The following is a 17,762-nucleotide window of genomic DNA, read 5'->3' on the forward strand; positions in this document are numbered from 1 at the left end:
AAGACCCCAAAAAAAAAAAAAAAAAAAAAAAAAAAAAAAAAAAAAAAAAATTAAAAGAATTCCTATAGTATTCTCATTGACTTCATGGATTTCAGTGTTTAAAACTGACATCCTGATAATGCCAAAGCTCCATAAACTTAACAGACATACTGAGATAGTCCATAATACAACTTCAAATGAAAAAAAAAGGTTCAGGATTTGCTACTAATCTAAATGAGAAAATTTCACTTGTAATGAACATTTGTTGACACATAATCACTTGAATGGTAACAAAGGAACATGGAATTGTGAAAGGGTCAGCCTTTACCTGTTGAAAGACTACCCACAAGAAAATTGCTAAAGACTCTCTGAACAGCAGTGAATGATTCATGGTGGGAAGGAAAAGGTGTTATTCTGTAAGCTGAGAGATATTGCCAACAATATTTTCTTTCACTTTCTAGTCACAAACGCAGAGAAAGACAGATAAGTCAGGCTAACATTATTGGAAAGGAGAACTGTGAAGAAAGTAGCACCTATCAAATGCCAACTCTTTTAGAGATTTCTTATGTTTTTGAGATGCGGGAATTTATATACTGCACTTATCTATTCTGTGGTTCTTAATCAGGAGTGTATTCAAACCCTGAGGTATTTCTTTTTTTCTTTTTTTCTTTTTTCTTTTTTTGCTGTTGCTGTTGTAAGAGAAAAGAGTCTTATTGTGTTTCTCAGGCTGGACTCAAACTCCTAGGCTCAAACAATCCTCCCACCTCAGCCTCCTGAGTAGCTGGGACTATAGAAACATGCCACTGTGTGTGGCTTCAAGAAAATATTTTTAACCATACATTTTCAGACCTTATTAGCTCAGTTACATCAAAATCTTCAGGGGAAAGCCTACATATGTAGACTTTTAACAAAATTCTCCCAGGTCACTGTAATGCACAATTCTAGCTGAGAATTACTGCAGTAGACAATCACTTCAGTTTCATCACTCACCCACACCGTCAATATCCTTTATCAGCTTGAGATGTGGCCAAAAAGAGAAAAGAGTATGAGATAGAGTTATTTATTAACACTCCAGTTAATTTTCCTGGGTATGGGTAGAACAGGGACAAGTAAACTCAAAATCCCACTTGATTTAGCTATTTATAAGTTCCTTATCTCCCACCTTCCCACCAAGACATTCTAGATTTGAGAGGAGAGCTTAGACTCTTAGCTAAGTGGCTGTTTTTGCTAGGATGGGTAATAAGTCAGTCACTAATTTGTTCCATCCTTTGCTGAAGTGTTTCTCACTTCATCACCATCTATCCATGGCCAATCTGGTTTCCTCAGAGTCCTCTAAAAATTAACGTTTAGGCAAGTTTCAATTACTGTGTTTACCAAACCAAAAATGATTACCCCAAAGCTGAAGAGCACTTCATACATAAACTGAAAAAACAACAAACTGAAAAACAAAATCTCTTATTGGCATTTTTCCTCATTACCTAATTTCCAAGTGACCTACATGTTTTTGATTGCTCTCCTTTTCCTTCCCCATTTTTCCCCCTTAAACCTTGCACTGAAAGGCACATCAGTTTTTTTTGAGAAAACTGTCAGCAGCAGCAAGTTGCTTTAGTTTTGTCCTGAGTTTTAAGATAAAGCCTATTTCCAGGGTAAGTTCTTTTCATGTGTGTGTGTTTTACATAATTAGAAAAAAATACACCTGGGGTAGGAAACAGATACTTAAAGAAGTCTTCCCTTGAAAAATTCACAAATATTTCCCATAAGTGCACTAAACAAGCTGTGCCCGCTAATGCTTCTTTAAAAGTATCAATATTTAAAGTAAAATCTTAGACAATTCAGTCATTTTGAAATATTTTCATTCAGGAATGCCTGATCTTCCAAATATGAAAAATTGACTCTTACCTATGTCAATGTTAAAACAAATATTTTGAAAAGAAAGTTGATTGATCTATACCTTGTTTAGTGCTTCAATATCCTGCCAGTGAAATCCCCTTATTATACACATCATCATGAAGAACAGTGTTGTCGTAGACATCCTTAATGATTAATATCATGAAGAGCAGTGTTGCCATAGACATCCTTAATGTTTAACATCATGAAGAGCAGTGTTGCCGTAGACATCCTTAATGTTTAACATCATGAAGAGCAGTGTTGCCGTAGACATCCTTAATGTTTAACATCATGAAGAGCAGTGTTGCTGTAGACATCCTTAATGTTTAGATTGGCACCATGTTCCAGCAGAATAATGGAACACGTCTCTTCCTGGCAATGTACAGCCTATCAGTGTTAGATGAAAAATTAGACTATAAATTCTAAGAATTCAAAATACATATTCCACAGATTTCACCAACCTGTTATATTTAAATGAGAGAAATTCATTTTAATTCTATGTATTTAGTGAAATCTATTTCATGCCAAAAGACTTGGCTACTATACACCTTCATTAAAGGTGTCCTGTTCAGTCTGTCACAGATGTCAATCTGGCATTTTCTGCTCAGCAAGAGAGTGAGCACTTCCACACAGCCATGCGCACAGGCCAAATGCAGAGCAGTCCTATGAGAGCGAGAGGAGTTTTCAGGAAATTATAATGCAATATCTCAAAACCTACACTGCTTTATGTAACTGCAAACATAGAAGAGCATGTTATTCCTCTGCCTTCAAAACAAATAATTTTCTTTTGAAGAAAGTACAATATTTATTAGCTCTTATTGCTCACTACCTTAATGAAACAGCAGCCTATCTGGATAGAATGAGCTTGGTGTTTGGATTCAGTTCAACTATGGCTTGAGTTCTACTTGGAACTCGGTCACTTACCAGCTATTGCTTAGCCTTTCTGTGCTTCATTTTCCTCATTAATAAAATAAAGATGACAATAGCTCACAGGACACCATTGTGATGCTTAAATGGGAATCTATGTAAAGTATTTAGGACCATTTCTAGAACAAGCAACAACTCAACAACTCAATAATTGTTAGATTGTTGTTTTTTTGAGACAGAGTCTTGCTCTGTCGCCCAGGCTGGAGTGTAATCGTGTATTACATATATTTCATATATTACCTCACTGCAGCCTGGAACTCCTAGGCTCAAGTGATCCTCCTGCCTCAGCCTCCTGAGTAGCTAGGACCACAGGAGCACACCAGCATGCTCAGCTAATTATAAAAAAAAAATTGTAGAAAGAATCTCGTTTTGTTGCCCAGGCTGGTCTCAAATTCCTGGCATCAAGGGAACCTCCCATACTTCTATATCTATTGTCACCTTCAATGGTCACATATTATTCCATCCTATGGATGCAACTGAAACTTATTTATAGGACACATTCTGTGGGCTCTTGTTGACATAAATGCTGAGAAAAACAAAGTACATGTATCTCTATTTTCTAAAGGTATTTTAATACAATGGAATTGATAGGTAAAGGGCATATAATTACCACCAAATTATCTACTTGAAAAGTCATCAGCAACTTAAACTTTAAGCAGCAGTATAAGTACCACTGCTCTTTATTCTCACAAACAATGTGGATAAAGAGCACAGTCTGTGGATAAAGAGAACACAGTCTCATTCCTCTTTTAACTTAAATTCTTTTTTTTTTTTTTTTTTTTTAGACGGAGTCTCGCTCTGTCGCCCAGGCTGGAGTGCAATGGCTGGATCTCAGCTCACTGCAAGCTCCGCCTCCCGGGTTCCCGCCATTCTCCTGGCTCAGCCTCCCAAGTAGCTGGGACTACAGGCGCCGCCACCTCGCCCGGCTAGTTTTTTGTATTTTTTAGTAGAGATGGGGTTTCACCGTATTAGCCAGGATGGTCTCGATCTCCTGACCTCGTGATCCGCCCGTCTCGGCCTCCCAAAGTGCTGGGATTACAGGCTTGAGCCACCGCGCCCGGCCTAACTTAAATTCTTTTTTTTTTTTTTTTTGGAGACGGAGTCTCCCTCTGTCGCCAGGCTGGAGTGCGGTGGCGCAATCTCCACTCACTGCAAGCTCCGCCTCCCGGGTTCACGCCATTCTCCTGCCTCAGCCTCCGAGTAGCTGGGACTACAGGCGCCCGCCAGCACGCCTGGCTAATTTTTATATTTTTTAGTAGAGACGGGGTTTCACCGTGTTAGTCAGGATGGTCTCGATCTCCTCAGCCACCGCGCCCGGCCACTTAAATTCTTTTACGAGAAACACTAAGGATTTTTTCATATGTACAAACGTAACTTGTGGAGCTGCAAAACAGTACTTTGCTCACTTTTAGAGTTCTTTTCTTGTGGATTTGATTAGAAAGAATTCCCTGTAAAATGAAGACGTGCTTTTTATCTGTATATATATATATAATACCAGTAATATATACAATTCTTTATATGTATATTGTTATATATAATAATATATAATAAAAAATAAATTCTCTGTAGGATTAAGATATACTTTTCATCTGAATATCTATTTATATATATATTAGTAAAAACATATACATAGTAAATATTTTTCAAGTATGTTATCTTTTGTTAATTTTTTTCTGACACACAGGTGGGTTTTAATTTTTTTTTTTTTTTTTTTTTTTTTTTGAGACGGAGTCTCACTGTGTAGCCCAGGCTGGAGTGCAGTGGCACCATCTCGGCTCACTGCAACCTCCACCTTCCAGGTTCAAGTGATTCTCCTGCCTCAGCCTCCCGAGTAGCTGGGACTACAGGCACGTGCCACCACGCCAGGCTAATTTTTAATATTTTTAGTAGAGACGGGGTTTCACTGTGTTAGCAAGGATGGTCTCTATTTCCTGACCTCATGATCCGCCCACTTTAGCCTCCCAAAGTGCTGGGATTACAGGTGTGAGCCACCACGCCCAGTCTGGGGGTTTTAATTTTTAGTTTGCTAAATCAACCTTCAGAATGCCTGCTTGTGAGGTCATTCTCAGGAAGGCCTTTGGCAAAGTAAAATGTACCTGTATAAATAAGCATTTGTGTTTTCTTCTGGTACTTTTCTCATTTTGCATGTGTAAAAATTTCAATCTGTATTCCATCAGGAACTCATTTTTGTGACATAAAATTTCATTAGTTCTCCTCAAAGAGCAGGCATTTTAATAACCCAACCCTTCCTACTCATCTGAAATGTTACCATTATCAATCCTTACAGCTATATCTTACATGTATTTCAGTGTTTCTGGATTTCCATTCTGTCCCATGTACTTATGTCTTTTCAGCTGTTAGTAAACAATTGTGGGAATTAATAGCACATTTTGATATCTAGAGGAGCAAGTCTTTTTCACTCCGTTATAAAAATTTTTAAATGTCATCACAATAGTAAGATAGACAGCAGGTGTCATGCAAAAATGATAAATCCTTGATATTTTCATTCGGTTTATGTAAAACTGATAAACATAGAAAGAGCTCATGTTTTGAGAAAACGGAGTCTTCCCATTCAAGGAACCCACCTCCCACTTCCAAGTGTCCCTCTGAGAAGCCCCAGGAAACAGCCTATCTACATGGGTGGATTCGGATGTAAAACCGACCCAGGCTTTTATCTGAGAACTTCTCGCCTACTGAACATGACTCATGGTATTTTTCACATGGGAATGAGTTCTCATTGGGCACCTCCACGACCCCATGTTTTAAACGTGTATATGCTCAACTTTGTGAATTAAATCATCAAATTCTCCACCAAGAGCTCCAGGCAGGGAATTGCCAGCGATGGAAAGCAGCTGAGGCTCCGTTTGGCTCCGCTGCTCCGAGGGTGCCCCGCGCTCTCCAAGGCCCCCGTCCCAGGACCTGCGGGGAAGCCGGGCCTGGGGACCCCTCCCACCCCGGGCCTGGGGACCCCCTCCCACCCCGGGCTGAGCCCCCGCCACCTGTCCTTCCTGTCGCGGGCATCCACGTCCCGGCTCCTGCGCGCCAGGCAGCTGCACCTCCACGGCGTCGCCCTTGATGGCCGCCCTGTGGGTCTTCCGCAGTTCCGCGTCCCTGGTGTGGGACCCGGGACCCGCGTACTCGTGGTGGACGGAGCCCAGGACCGCCTGGCCCAGGCGTCTCCCGAAGCTGAAGAGCTTCCTCATGGGGCGACTTCTCAGACGCAGCCTCCGACCTCTCAGACCGAGGGAGCCCCGCGACGCCGTTAGGCGCGCGCCTGCAGCTCAGCGCCCGCGCGGACGCCGGAAGCAGCTCCCAAGCCTGCGCGGCCGGCAGGGGGAGGCCGGCAGGGGGCGGCTGCAGGTCGGGCGCAGGCGCCGCGGGCTTGCGGGTTCTCCTGGGCTCGCCCGGGACGTCCCGGAATCACACGCGCGCCGCCCGCGCGGCTTGAGTGCCCGCCTGGCCGTGACCCCCGCCCCGCTCCTCCTCTGAAGAGAGATCCGGGCCGCTGGCAGGGGCCCTCCGCAACCACCGGGGATGGGGCTGAGGGCCAGTTCCCGCCCCGGTGCAGCCGCCGCCGGGCAGGTCTGGCCGCAGCCGCGGCGACATCCGGCCCCGGTTGTGCGAGGCCGGGAGCGCCAGCGAGCTTGGGAGTGGCCAGGCGGCCGCTGCGAGCAGGCGGAGGGCGCCCGCAGTTTGAGCGCCCGGGCGGCGGAGCATGGCCCGGGCGGCCTCTGGATCGCGAGTGCGCCTGTCCTGAGGGCCTGCCAGGCCTGCCCCCGCCCGGCTCCTCCTCTGCCGCAGCTCGGGACCGCTAGCCAGGGGCCCTCTGCAGCCACCGGGAATGGGGCTGAGGGCGGGTTCCCGCCTCTGTGCAGCCTCCCCAGGGCAGACCGCCTCGCTTGGCCGCAGCCGCTGGGACATCTGGCCCCGGTTCTGAGATGTTGGGAGTGCGGGCGGGCTCGGGGGTTGCCTGGAGGCTGCTGCCTGCACACAGAAGGCGGCTGCAGCTTGGGTGCTCAGCCGGGCTGGAGGGGCATGGCCTAGGAGGCCCCGGATAGCCAGCGCGCCCAGACTGAGGGTCCCCAGGACGTGCCTCCCGCCCCACTCCTCCACCGCAGGGAGTTCGGGGCTGCTGGCATGCGCACTAGGCAGTCACCCCGATGGGGCTGAGCGCCAGGTTCTCAGTTCTCGCCCCTGTGCAGCCGCCGCCGCTGGGCAGAATGCCTGGCTTGGCCGCGGCCCCCGGTACACCTGGTCCTGGTTCTGCGATGCTGGGAGCGCGAGCAGGCTCGGGAGTTGCCAGGCGGCTGCTGCCTGCACGCAGAGCGGACTGCAGCTTGGGCGCCCAGGCTGCGGAACATGGTCTGGGTGGGCCCCGGAATGCGAGCGCGCCAGACCTGTTGGCCCCCAACTGGCCCCGCCCCGCTCCTCCTCTGCTGGAGCCTGGAGCAGCTGGAATGGCCACTCTGCAGTCACCGGGGATGGAGTTAAGTTTTCCTTTTTTTTTTTTTTTCTTTTTTTTTTTTTTTGAGACGGAGTCTTGCTCTGTAGCCCGGGCTGGAGTGCAGTGGCCGGATCTCAGCTCACTGCAAGCTCCGCCTCCCGGGTTTGCGCCATTCTCCTGCCTCAGCCTCCCAAGTAGCTGGGACTACAGGCGCCCGCCACCGCGCCCGGCTAGTTTTTTGTAGTTTTAGTAGAGACGGGGTTTCACCGTGTTAGCCAGGATGGTCTCGATCTCCTGACCTCGTGATCCGCCTGTCTCGGCCTCCCGAAGTGCTGGGATTACAGGCTTGAGCCACCGCGCCCGGCCGGAGTTAAGTTTTCTTATCCCACGCATGCACACAAAAAAGTAACTATTATCTGAGGTAATTAACGCGTTGATTGACTACATTTTGGTAATCATTTCAGAATGTGCATATAGATATAAACACATCACACTTTACACCTTGAATATGTACAATTTTTATTTCTCTATTATACCTCAGTAAAGCTGAAAAAATTAACTGGATTGAAAGGATAACAGTTCTATAGTAGTAGTTGGAGACTTCAATACCTTATCTTAATTAATGGATAGAAAAACCAGATAGAAGCTTCATGAGAAATGGACGACTTGAACAACCGTAGAAGCCATTTAGAGCTAATACACATATACAGAACAGTCCACCCAACAACAGCAGAATATACATTCTTTTCAGGCGGATATGGAACTTTCTCTAGGATAGGCCATATCTTCGTCCGCAAAATAGGTCCTAAAATGACTTTTAAATCATTTTAAAAAGCTTGAAATAATACCAAATATAATTTACAACCACAATGGAAGAAACAACAGATACATAAAAAATGAAAACTCGAAAATTCACAAATATGTGGAAATTAAACAATACACTCTTAAACTACCAGTGAGTGAAGGAATAAATCACAAGTGAAGTTATAAAACATCTTGAGACAAAATAAAAACAAAATATAGCAAAATGTATCGAATACAGTGAAAGTAGAGCTCAAAGGAAAATGTATGAATATAAACAACTACATTTAAGAAAAAAATCTCAAATCAGTAACCTCATTCTATACCTAAGGGCAGTAGAAAAAAACCAAACAAACAAAAAAGACTAAATCCAAAGCTAGAAGAAGGAAAGAAATAATAAAGATTAGCGCATAAATCAATAAATTAGAAGGTTGGAAAGCAGCAGAAATAAACATAGCTAAAAGTTGATTCTTTGAAAGATCAAACCTTTCACTATATTGACTGAACAAAAGATGGAAGACTCAGTATTAAAATCATAAATGAAAGTGGCACCATTACTACCAACTTTACAGAAATAAAAAAAGGATTATAGGACTACACTATAAAAATTCTGGACGATGACATTGAAAAAACCCTTCTAGACATTGGCTTAGGTGAGGATTTCATGACTGAGAACCCAAAAGCAAATGCAAGAAAAACAAAGATAAATAGGTGGGATTTAGTTAAACTAAAGAGCTTTTTCACGGCAAAAGGAACAGTCAGCAGAGTAAACAGACAATCCACAGAATGGTAGAAAATCTTCACAATCTGTATATCTGATAAAGGACTAATATCCAGAATCTACAATGAGCTCAAACAAATTAGCAAGAAAAACAAACAAACAAAAAATCCCATCAAAAAGTAGGCTAAGGACATGAATAGACAATTCTTTGGCCACTTTTTAATAGCATTTTTCTCTTGTAAATTTATTTAAGTTCCTTATGTTGAATGCTAGACCTTTATCAGATACATAGTTTGTAAATGTTTTTTCATTCTGTAGTATCCCGGCCCGCGGGATCGTCACTGCAGGCCCTGGAAGAGGGGGTGGGAATTTGGGGAACAAGAGATAGAGAAATGGAGACAAGACAGTGCTCTGATCAAGTCTCTCCTTTAATGGCGGTAATGCAGTGCCTTATATACACTTGGAGGGGAAGGGGTTGGGCCAAAGCGAAAATGATCTCATCGCGGAGGGTGTGGCCAGATAGGTATTGGTTTCTCTGGTCGAACATCATGTGGCGCCTGCGCTGTCAGGTAGCAATTTTCGGGGGCGCGGGAAAAATAGGTGAAGAAGAAGCAGGAAGAGCGCCATCTTTTATGAGGTATTAATACAGGGGAAAAGGCAAAGATAGGGAGGAGGTGTAAGGTGGAAATGAATAAAGCTCAGGCGTTTTTAATCGTCAATTATTATTCGCTATGGCCGGGGCGTGCAGCTCCGGACACTGTAGGTTGTCTATTCACTCTATCGATAATTTCTTTTGCTGAGCAGAAGCTTTTAAGTTTAATTAGATCCCACTTGTCAATATTTGCATTTGTTGTAATTGTTTTTGGTGACTTTATCATGAAATATTTGCCTGTTTCTACGTCCAGGATGGTATTGCCTAGGTTGTCTTCCAGGACTTTATAGTTTTGGGTTTTACATTTAAGTCTTTAACCCATCTTGAGATGATTTTTGTATATGGTGTAAGGAAGAAGTCCGGCTTCAATCTTCTTCATATGGCTAGCCAGTTATCCGAGAACGGTTTATTGAATTGGGAGTCTTTTCCCTGTTGTTTGTTTTTGCCAGCTTTGTCAAAGATTAGATAGTTGTAGGTGTGTGATCTTATTTCTGATATCTATTCTCTTGGTGAGTGTGTCTGTTTTTGTACCAGTATCATGCTGTTTTAGTTACTGTAGTGCTGTAGTATAGTTTGAAGTCAGGTAATGTGATGCCTCAAGCTTTGTTCTTTTTGCTTAGGATTGCCTTGGCTGCTTAGATTCTTTCTTGGTTCTACATGAATTATTAAATAGCTTTTTCCAGTTCCATGAAGCATGTCATTGGTAGTTTAATAGGAATAGCTTTGGGCAGTGTGGCCATTTAAATGATATTAATTCCTTCTCTCCATTAACATGGAATAATTTTTCATTTCTTTGTGTCTTCTCTGACTTCTTTGAGCAGTGTTTTGTAATTTTCATTGTAAAGATCTTTCAGTTCCATGATTAGCTGTATTCCTAGGTATTTTATTCTTTTTGTGGAAATTGTGAATAAAATTGCCTTTCCAATTTGGCTCTCAGTTTGGCTTTTCCTGGTGTATAGGAATGCTAGCAAATTTTGTATATTGATTTTTTTATCCTGAAACTTTGTGGAAGTTGTTTATCAGCTTAAGGAGCTTCTTGGGTAACAGCTATAGGGTTTAGATAAGAGAATTATGTTGTCTGCAAACAGAGGTAGTTGGACTTCTCTTTCTATTTAAACACCCTTTATTTCTTTCTCTTGTCTGATTTCTCGAGCAAGGACTTCTAATACTGTGTTCTATAGGAGTGGTGAGACAGTTTCAAGGAGAATGCTTCCAGGGTTTGCTCACTCAGTATAATGTTGGCTGTGAGTTTGTCATAGGTGGCTTTTATTATTTTGAGGTGTGTTCCTTCAGTACCTCATTTGTTGAGAGTTTTTAACATGAAGCATTATTGAATTTTACTGAAAGCCTTTTCTGCACCTAGTGAGACAATCACATGGTTCTTGTCTTAGTTTTATTTATGTTATGAATCACATTTTATTGATTTGCCCATGAGGGACCAACCTTCCATTCCAGGGAAAAAGCCTGCTTCACTGTGGTGAATTACCCTTTTATGTGCTGCTGGATTCGGTTTGCAAGGATTTTGTTGTGGATTATTGAATGGATGTTCATCAAGGATACTGGCCTGAAGCTTTCTTTTTTTGTTGTGTCACTGCCAGGCGTTGGTATCAGGATGATGCTGGCCTCGTCGAACAAGTTGGGGAGGAGTCCCTTCTCCTCTATTTCTTGAAATCGTTTTAGTAGGAGTGGTACTGGCTCCTCTTTGTACATCTGTTAAAATTTGACTGTTAATCTATCAGGTCCTGGGCTTTTTTGGGGGGTTGGTAGGCTATTTACTACTGATTCAATTTTTGGAGCTCATAATTGGTCTGTTCAGAGACTGAATTTCTTCCTGGTTCAGTCTTGAGAGGATGTATGTGTCCAGGAATTTATCCATCTCTTCTAGGGTTTATAGTTTGTGTGTCTACACACACAAAAAAGGTGTTCATAGTAGTTGCTGATTGTTATTTTTGTTTCTGTGGCATCAGTGGTAACATTCCCTTCATCATTTCTGATTGTGTTTATTTGAATTCTGTTTTCTTCATTAGTCTAGCTAGCGCCTATCTTAATTTTTTCAAAAAACCTTGATTAAGTGATCTTTTAAACAGTTTTTCATGTCTCAATGTTTTTCAGTTCACCTCTGATTTTATTTATTTCTTGTCTTCTGCAAGCTTTGTGGTTGATTTCTTCTTGCTTCTGTGATTCTTTCAGTTGTGATGTTAGGTTGTTAATTTAAGATCTTTCTAACTTTTTGATGTGGGCATTACTTCTTATGCCCTACCCTAACTTATCTCCTTCTCCTAGAAAACTCAGAACCATGCTTTCTAAACCAATTCAAACTTTCTCAGTGAATCAACCTGGTCTCCCTGAGGCAAAGTTAGCAATTTTCCGTTTGACATGGTTCTCTTTCTCTGTAAGAATGTCTAACGCAACAATGCAAGTGTTTTATTCCCTCCTGGATATGCGGGGAACTCCTTTTGGCTGAGACCAAGACTTAAAACTTTGTTCTTTCAACATTAATGAAGATCTACTTAGAAAGTCTCCATTTTTACAAGAAAGGTATATAAATACCAATGAAAATAAATATAAAGTTATATGACATACAATTATATTGTGGAAAGGCTGAATAAATAAATGAACCAAGCTCTAAGAAAAAAAGAAGATGATATAAAATGATATATAAATGAAAAACCTGAGCTGGTATGGCATAATTAATGAAGGGGGCCTGCCCCTCCACACCTGTGGGTATTTCTCACAAGGTGGAGACGAGAGACTGTGAAAAGAAATAAGACACAAAGTATAGAGGAAGAAAAGTGGGCCCAGGGGACTGGCACTCAGCAAGTGAGGGCCTGCACCGGTACTGGTCTCTGAGTTCCCTCAGTATTTATTGATCACTGTTTCTACTATCTTGGCGAGGGGGATGTGGCAGGACTATAGGGTAATGGTGGGGGAGGGTCAGTAGGAAAACATGTGGGCAAAGGAATCTGTGTCATAAATAAGTTTAAGGAAAGGTGCTGTGCCTGGATGTGCACGTAGGCCACATTTATGTTTAACTTTACACAAACATCTCAGTGCAGTAAAGAGCAGTATTGCCACCAGCATGTCTCACCTCCAGCCATAGGGCGGTTTTCTCCTATCTCAGTAAATAGAATGTATGGTCAGGTTTTACACTGAGACATTCCATTCCCAGTGATGAGCAGGAGACAGATGCTTCCTCTTATCTCAACTGCAAAGAGGCCTTCCCTTTACGGGTGTCAGGCTGGGAGACTGTAAGGTCTTTCCCTTCCCACGAGGCCATTTCTCAGGCTGTCTCGGGGTGGAAAACCGGGAAAATACCCAGGCTTTCTTGAGCAGAGGTCCCTGTGGCTTTCTGCAGTGCATTGTGTCCCTGGTTAATAGAGAACGGAGAATGCCGATGACTTTTACCAAGCATACTGCCTGCACACACATTTTTAACAAAGCACATCCTGCACAGCCCTATATTCCCTAAACCTTGAGTCAATACAGCACATGTTTCTGTGAGCACAGGGTTGGGGCTAAGGTTACAGATTAACAGCATCTCAAAACAAGAATTTTTCTTAGTACAGATCAAAATGGAGTTTCTTATGTCTTCCTTTTTCTACATAGACACAGTAACAGTTGGATCTCTCTTCCTTTCCCCCACAATTAATGTACCAGTAAAGTATGTACGTTGCAGAAGTGGCAGGAAAACTGCATACAGGGTGATACCTGACCAAAAGCTTTAAGGAAAGGTCAGATCTCTGTATGGAGATTGGAAGGGGAGACAAGGAGAGGCTAGAAAATATACACTGTTTGATCTATACCCTTAAAAGGGATTAAAGAGGACTCAGGAAAACATGGTCTGCTTTAGGAGAAGGACACATGTTCCATGCTGGCCAAGGCTCAGAGCATCCCTACCTTCTCCAGGAGGAAAGGGGAGGCAAAGGAGCAGGCAGACTGCAGCATGGCCAGGTCAGCACCGGGCACCCAGGCCAAGCCAGGTGGGCTCCATTGTACAGGTCGGGAGGAGCCACTGCAGGGTGGCCTTTATTAATTGGTTTGTTTTCTTTAGTAACAAAGACACATGATCAAAGTTGACCTTTGCAGGTGTTGCTGCAGCTGAACATAGGATGGATAAAACCAGTGTTTTAAAAATTATGTTGTATAGAGCACTAGCCCCAGTGAGATATTAGTGGAACACACAGGTGCGCGCGCGCGCACACACACACTCATACTGAGCCCAGATTATTCTGGCAAATGCTGGGTTAAGCAAACCAAAAGAAACATCCTTAGTGCTGGACTTCTCAGAACCTGGAATGTGGCTATATGACTCATAAAACAGCAAGGTTAAGACAGAGCATGTCATTTTTTCCAGAAATGTTGAAACACTTTCCTTCCCTTGGCTTCAGTGTCACCTTCTTTCTCCTGGTTCTCTATCAACCTCTTTGGCTGCTCCTTCTTGATTTCCTTCTTGACAATCTGCTGCTGCTCAGCCATTCTCTTTTCATTCCCTGTGGATTTCTCAAGTGTGTTTCTATTCCTGCAGATTAAACTTTCCTCGTTTTTCCTGACACCTCTCCTTGTCTGACCCTCCCCCGTTCTGAGGCAGGTGTTCTATCTGTGTGCGCTTTTGGTATCCTGGGATGCTCCCAGCGTGTTCCCTGACACACTCCATCAGGTTTTCTCCCCGAGACTCTGCGAGGGCAGCAGCCTTGTCTCCACTGTTCCTTCAACACTCACGCATAACACAGAAGCTGACTCCATAACATTTAGTTGGTCAACTGAGACTAAATGTATGTTCCTCTAGATCTTAAAAAGTTGAAAAAGCAACATAGCTCAATAGTCAAAATAAGTCTCTTTACTCAAGAGTTCTCTGTATATGCACAATAGTTTGAAGTCATTATTAGGCAAAGTGAAACAGAAACTGTCACAAGACCATGTGTTATTGTAAATATTTCTAGCTTACAACACAACAACCTGATTTTTATTGTTTGAAATAACCACAATATAAATCAGTTAACTACAAATTTTATAAATAATCCTTTCAAATAAAATTCTGTCTGAATTTTACATTACTCATATATTCAAATGATAACATGCTCATAGGCTTTTCCAATACCTCAGTCAAAACATTGTACTGATTCCAGCTGTGGGAACAGTATCTGAGAGTTATGTTACAGATGGGGAAAAGGTACTTACGTGACATTGGCCTTTGCACGACTGTGCCCTTTTGGGTCAGTGAAAAGCTGTTCCCTTAAAATCCTAAAATCTGTTCTGTCAGGTGTGAAGGGTGGGTGGGAAACACAGCTTTTAAAATGTTAGCCACAGATGTTTTATTCCTTGCTTAAAGCAGTGACTAGATAAAGGCCACCAGAAGAGTCTCTAATGTTTCTTCAGAAGCAGCATGCCGGAGAGCATCTTCCTGAAACGCTCCCCTATCTCTACCCAAAACCACCTTAGGTAGGAAAGTCAAAACTCAGCAGGCTGAGGAGATCCAAGGGGATCACTGAGCTCTGAGGCTTATGAGAGAAGAGAGAGGTCTAAGATTTTTGTGTATAAATTTATGGGTTACAAGTGCCATTTTGCTGTCAGCATGGATGGCATAGTGAAGTCAGGGCCTTTAGGGTATCTATCACTGGAATAATGCACATCGTACCCGTTAAGTAATTTCTCACTGTTCACCCCGTCCATCCCCTCACCCTGCTGAGTCTCCACTATCATTCCACTCTCTACATCAATACCTACACATCTTTTAGCACCCACTTATGAGTGATAAAATATGACGTTTACTCTGTGTCTGGCTTGCTTCACGTAAAGGCTTCCAGTTCCATCCATGTGCCTGCAAAAGATACTTTTTGTGCCTGAATAGTATTTCATTGTGTATATTTTCTACATTTTCTCCTCCAATCACCTGTTGATGGACATTTAGGTTGATTTTATATCTGTGCTACTGTGAATAGTGTTGCAACAAACATACAAGTACAGATATCTTTCTGATACATTGACTTCTTTTCCTTTGCGTACTCAGTGGTGGGATTGCTGAATCAGACAGAGCCAATTGATAATCAGTAATGGTGGCCAATAACCAGCTAGAAACAAAGTACTTAGCAGGGCCTGAAAATGCCAAAACCCGGAGGCCACTGACCTTCAAAAACTTCAACAGCCCTGAGTGAAACGTCCAAACACATTTATCCACCATTCCAAGACCCTTTATTGTCTGTCTTCTGTGCATCTTAGAAGTCTCTTTTTACCACAGTCTCTATACTGCATGAGCCTTATACAGACAGTGTGTACCTGAAACTCAGGTAGTTTATATGAAACTCATTTATATGAAACTACCTGACACTGCAAGGCATCTTATACTATGTATTCAACCATGTATCCCTAGTACCTAGCACAGTCCTGGCATAGAGTTTGCTACTAAACGTTTGCGGAATGAAGTAATTATCTTGTATCCATGTTCCAAGTTTTAAGGTGATTTCTCACTAAAAATGAAGTATTACAGTTCACAAATAATCTACTTCCTTTTTTACAGATGGGATTAATTTTAATCTTATCCCCTAATCACATTATTTTCATTTACTTCCATCTAAATACACTGTCCTAAGAGAGCAATAAGAAGGAGAGTTGAAGCTGGAGCTTCAAGAATTGTACACGGTCCACACTGTGGCCTGGGGTGCATCGCCCACCTGAGCTTCATCTGTTAGGTATGTCAGGGAAGATAAACAGGTGAGAGTGGCCTCATCAGAGGACCCCAGATCTCTGGCTTCCCCGTCGGGCAAGTGCACCTCTGTGAACAAAGTCTTCAGAGACAGATGACAAGAACGGTCCAAGCAGTCCACCAGGGAAACCTGGGCCCAGTGTACATCAATGCAGAGCATCAAGCACAGCATAACAGGAGTACAGTTGCCTAGTCCTGTTCAGAGATAACTGCATCCCACACACAAGCACAGCGTAACAGGTGTATGGTTGCCTAGTCCTGTTCAGAGATAACTGCATCCCACACACTGTAAAATGAGGAAATGCAGAGAAACAGATGTAGCTGAAGAAGACAGCAGGAGCAACAAGGAGGGACAACCATGAACTAGGAGGGCACCATGCCAGAGACACCTGGACCCCACGCTAGGCTCAGTGCCTGTTATACTCTTGGGACCCAGCACTTTCCCTCTTCATCATGTGGCATACTTGGCATTATTTGTTGTTTAAAATATTGTCCTTAGTTTTCACCTTTCCTAGGAGACACAGGCAGACCCTGTGACACTACAGCTCCTGACACACAGTAGGTGCATCACAAACATCGGCTGGGTTCACACACTCTTGCCTTCTGAAAGCTTCTTGTCAAGCCTTCAGTGAAAAGGAATTGCTGATTGAGCAAGAATTAAGCTTCTAGAGACTCCTGGATCCATTGAGACAAGGTGAGATTTGTTTACTGCCATATTCCTAGGTGATAGCATACTGTAGTCACTTAATAAATGTTTGTTAAATAAGTGAGTGAATTGATTCATACATCTTACTTAGCTATATGTTTTCTGAGTAAAACTGATACATTTAATACTTTACTTCTGGTATAATTTTACTTTACTTATTCAACGAACCTGACAATTCAACTAGGTGCCAGGCACACAGCTGCTGAAGAAAAAGAGGTATAAGATACAGTTCCTGTCTACATGAAAGCCACACTCTAAAAAGTAGAAATGTATGAACAAATTATAACAATAAAATGGCTGAATTCAAAATCATAGGGGTTTGTTTCTATTTTAAACAGCTCTAGTCAGGAAGTGTTAGAAAGTTCTAAACAGGAAATGTTGCAACACACCATCTAAGCATGAAGCAGAAGCCACCCATAATTGAGTTTGCTACCACCAACCCCAACAGCAAGAATTCCAGTCCTGCTGCTGCAACCTAAGTGTCACTCTGATTTTATTCCTGCTGTGTAACCCGGTTTCAGACATTCTGATTTTATTCCTGCTGTGTAACCCAGTTTTAGACACTCTGGTTGTCACTTAATGTTCTAAAAAGGTATTAAAGAGAAAATATTATTATGGTGATGAGCCCATTCACTGTAGCCATCTCAACATCATACCAATTATAAGGCCTATCATGTAAAAATAAAACTGTTTAATTTATTCATCCAGATATCAGTGTTACATAAACATATTTGCCATCAGACTTTGGATTTATGGGTTAAATAGCATATAAATGTGATTAGAGGCTTAAAATTTACACCTTTCTGGTTCTCTCAAATTTTTTTTCAAAATAGCATATGCCTTTCTAAACAATTGTTAGTATATTTTTAAAAATAAACATTAAAATGTATATTTTCCAAAAACAAAATACAGCTCCCATTGGTAAATGATGATGTTGAGATACAA

General features: G+C 42.4%; 2 pseudogenes; both read right to left on the reverse strand.

Moving 5' to 3' along the window:
• Positions 1 to 5,996, reverse strand: part of LOC112627128 — a 75,214-nt pseudogene extending 69,218 nt beyond the window's left edge.
• A 78-nt stretch (positions 5,997 to 6,074) lies between these two features.
• On the reverse strand, positions 6,075 to 7,245 carry LOC112627129 (annotated as a pseudogene).
• Between the last annotated feature and the right edge of the window lie 10,517 nt (positions 7,246 to 17,762).

The sequence above is a fragment of the Theropithecus gelada genome, chromosome 6 (genome assembly GCF_003255815.1).
Source record: "Theropithecus gelada isolate Dixy chromosome 6, Tgel_1.0, whole genome shotgun sequence".
Taxonomy (NCBI): Eukaryota; Metazoa; Chordata; class Mammalia; order Primates; family Cercopithecidae; genus Theropithecus; species Theropithecus gelada.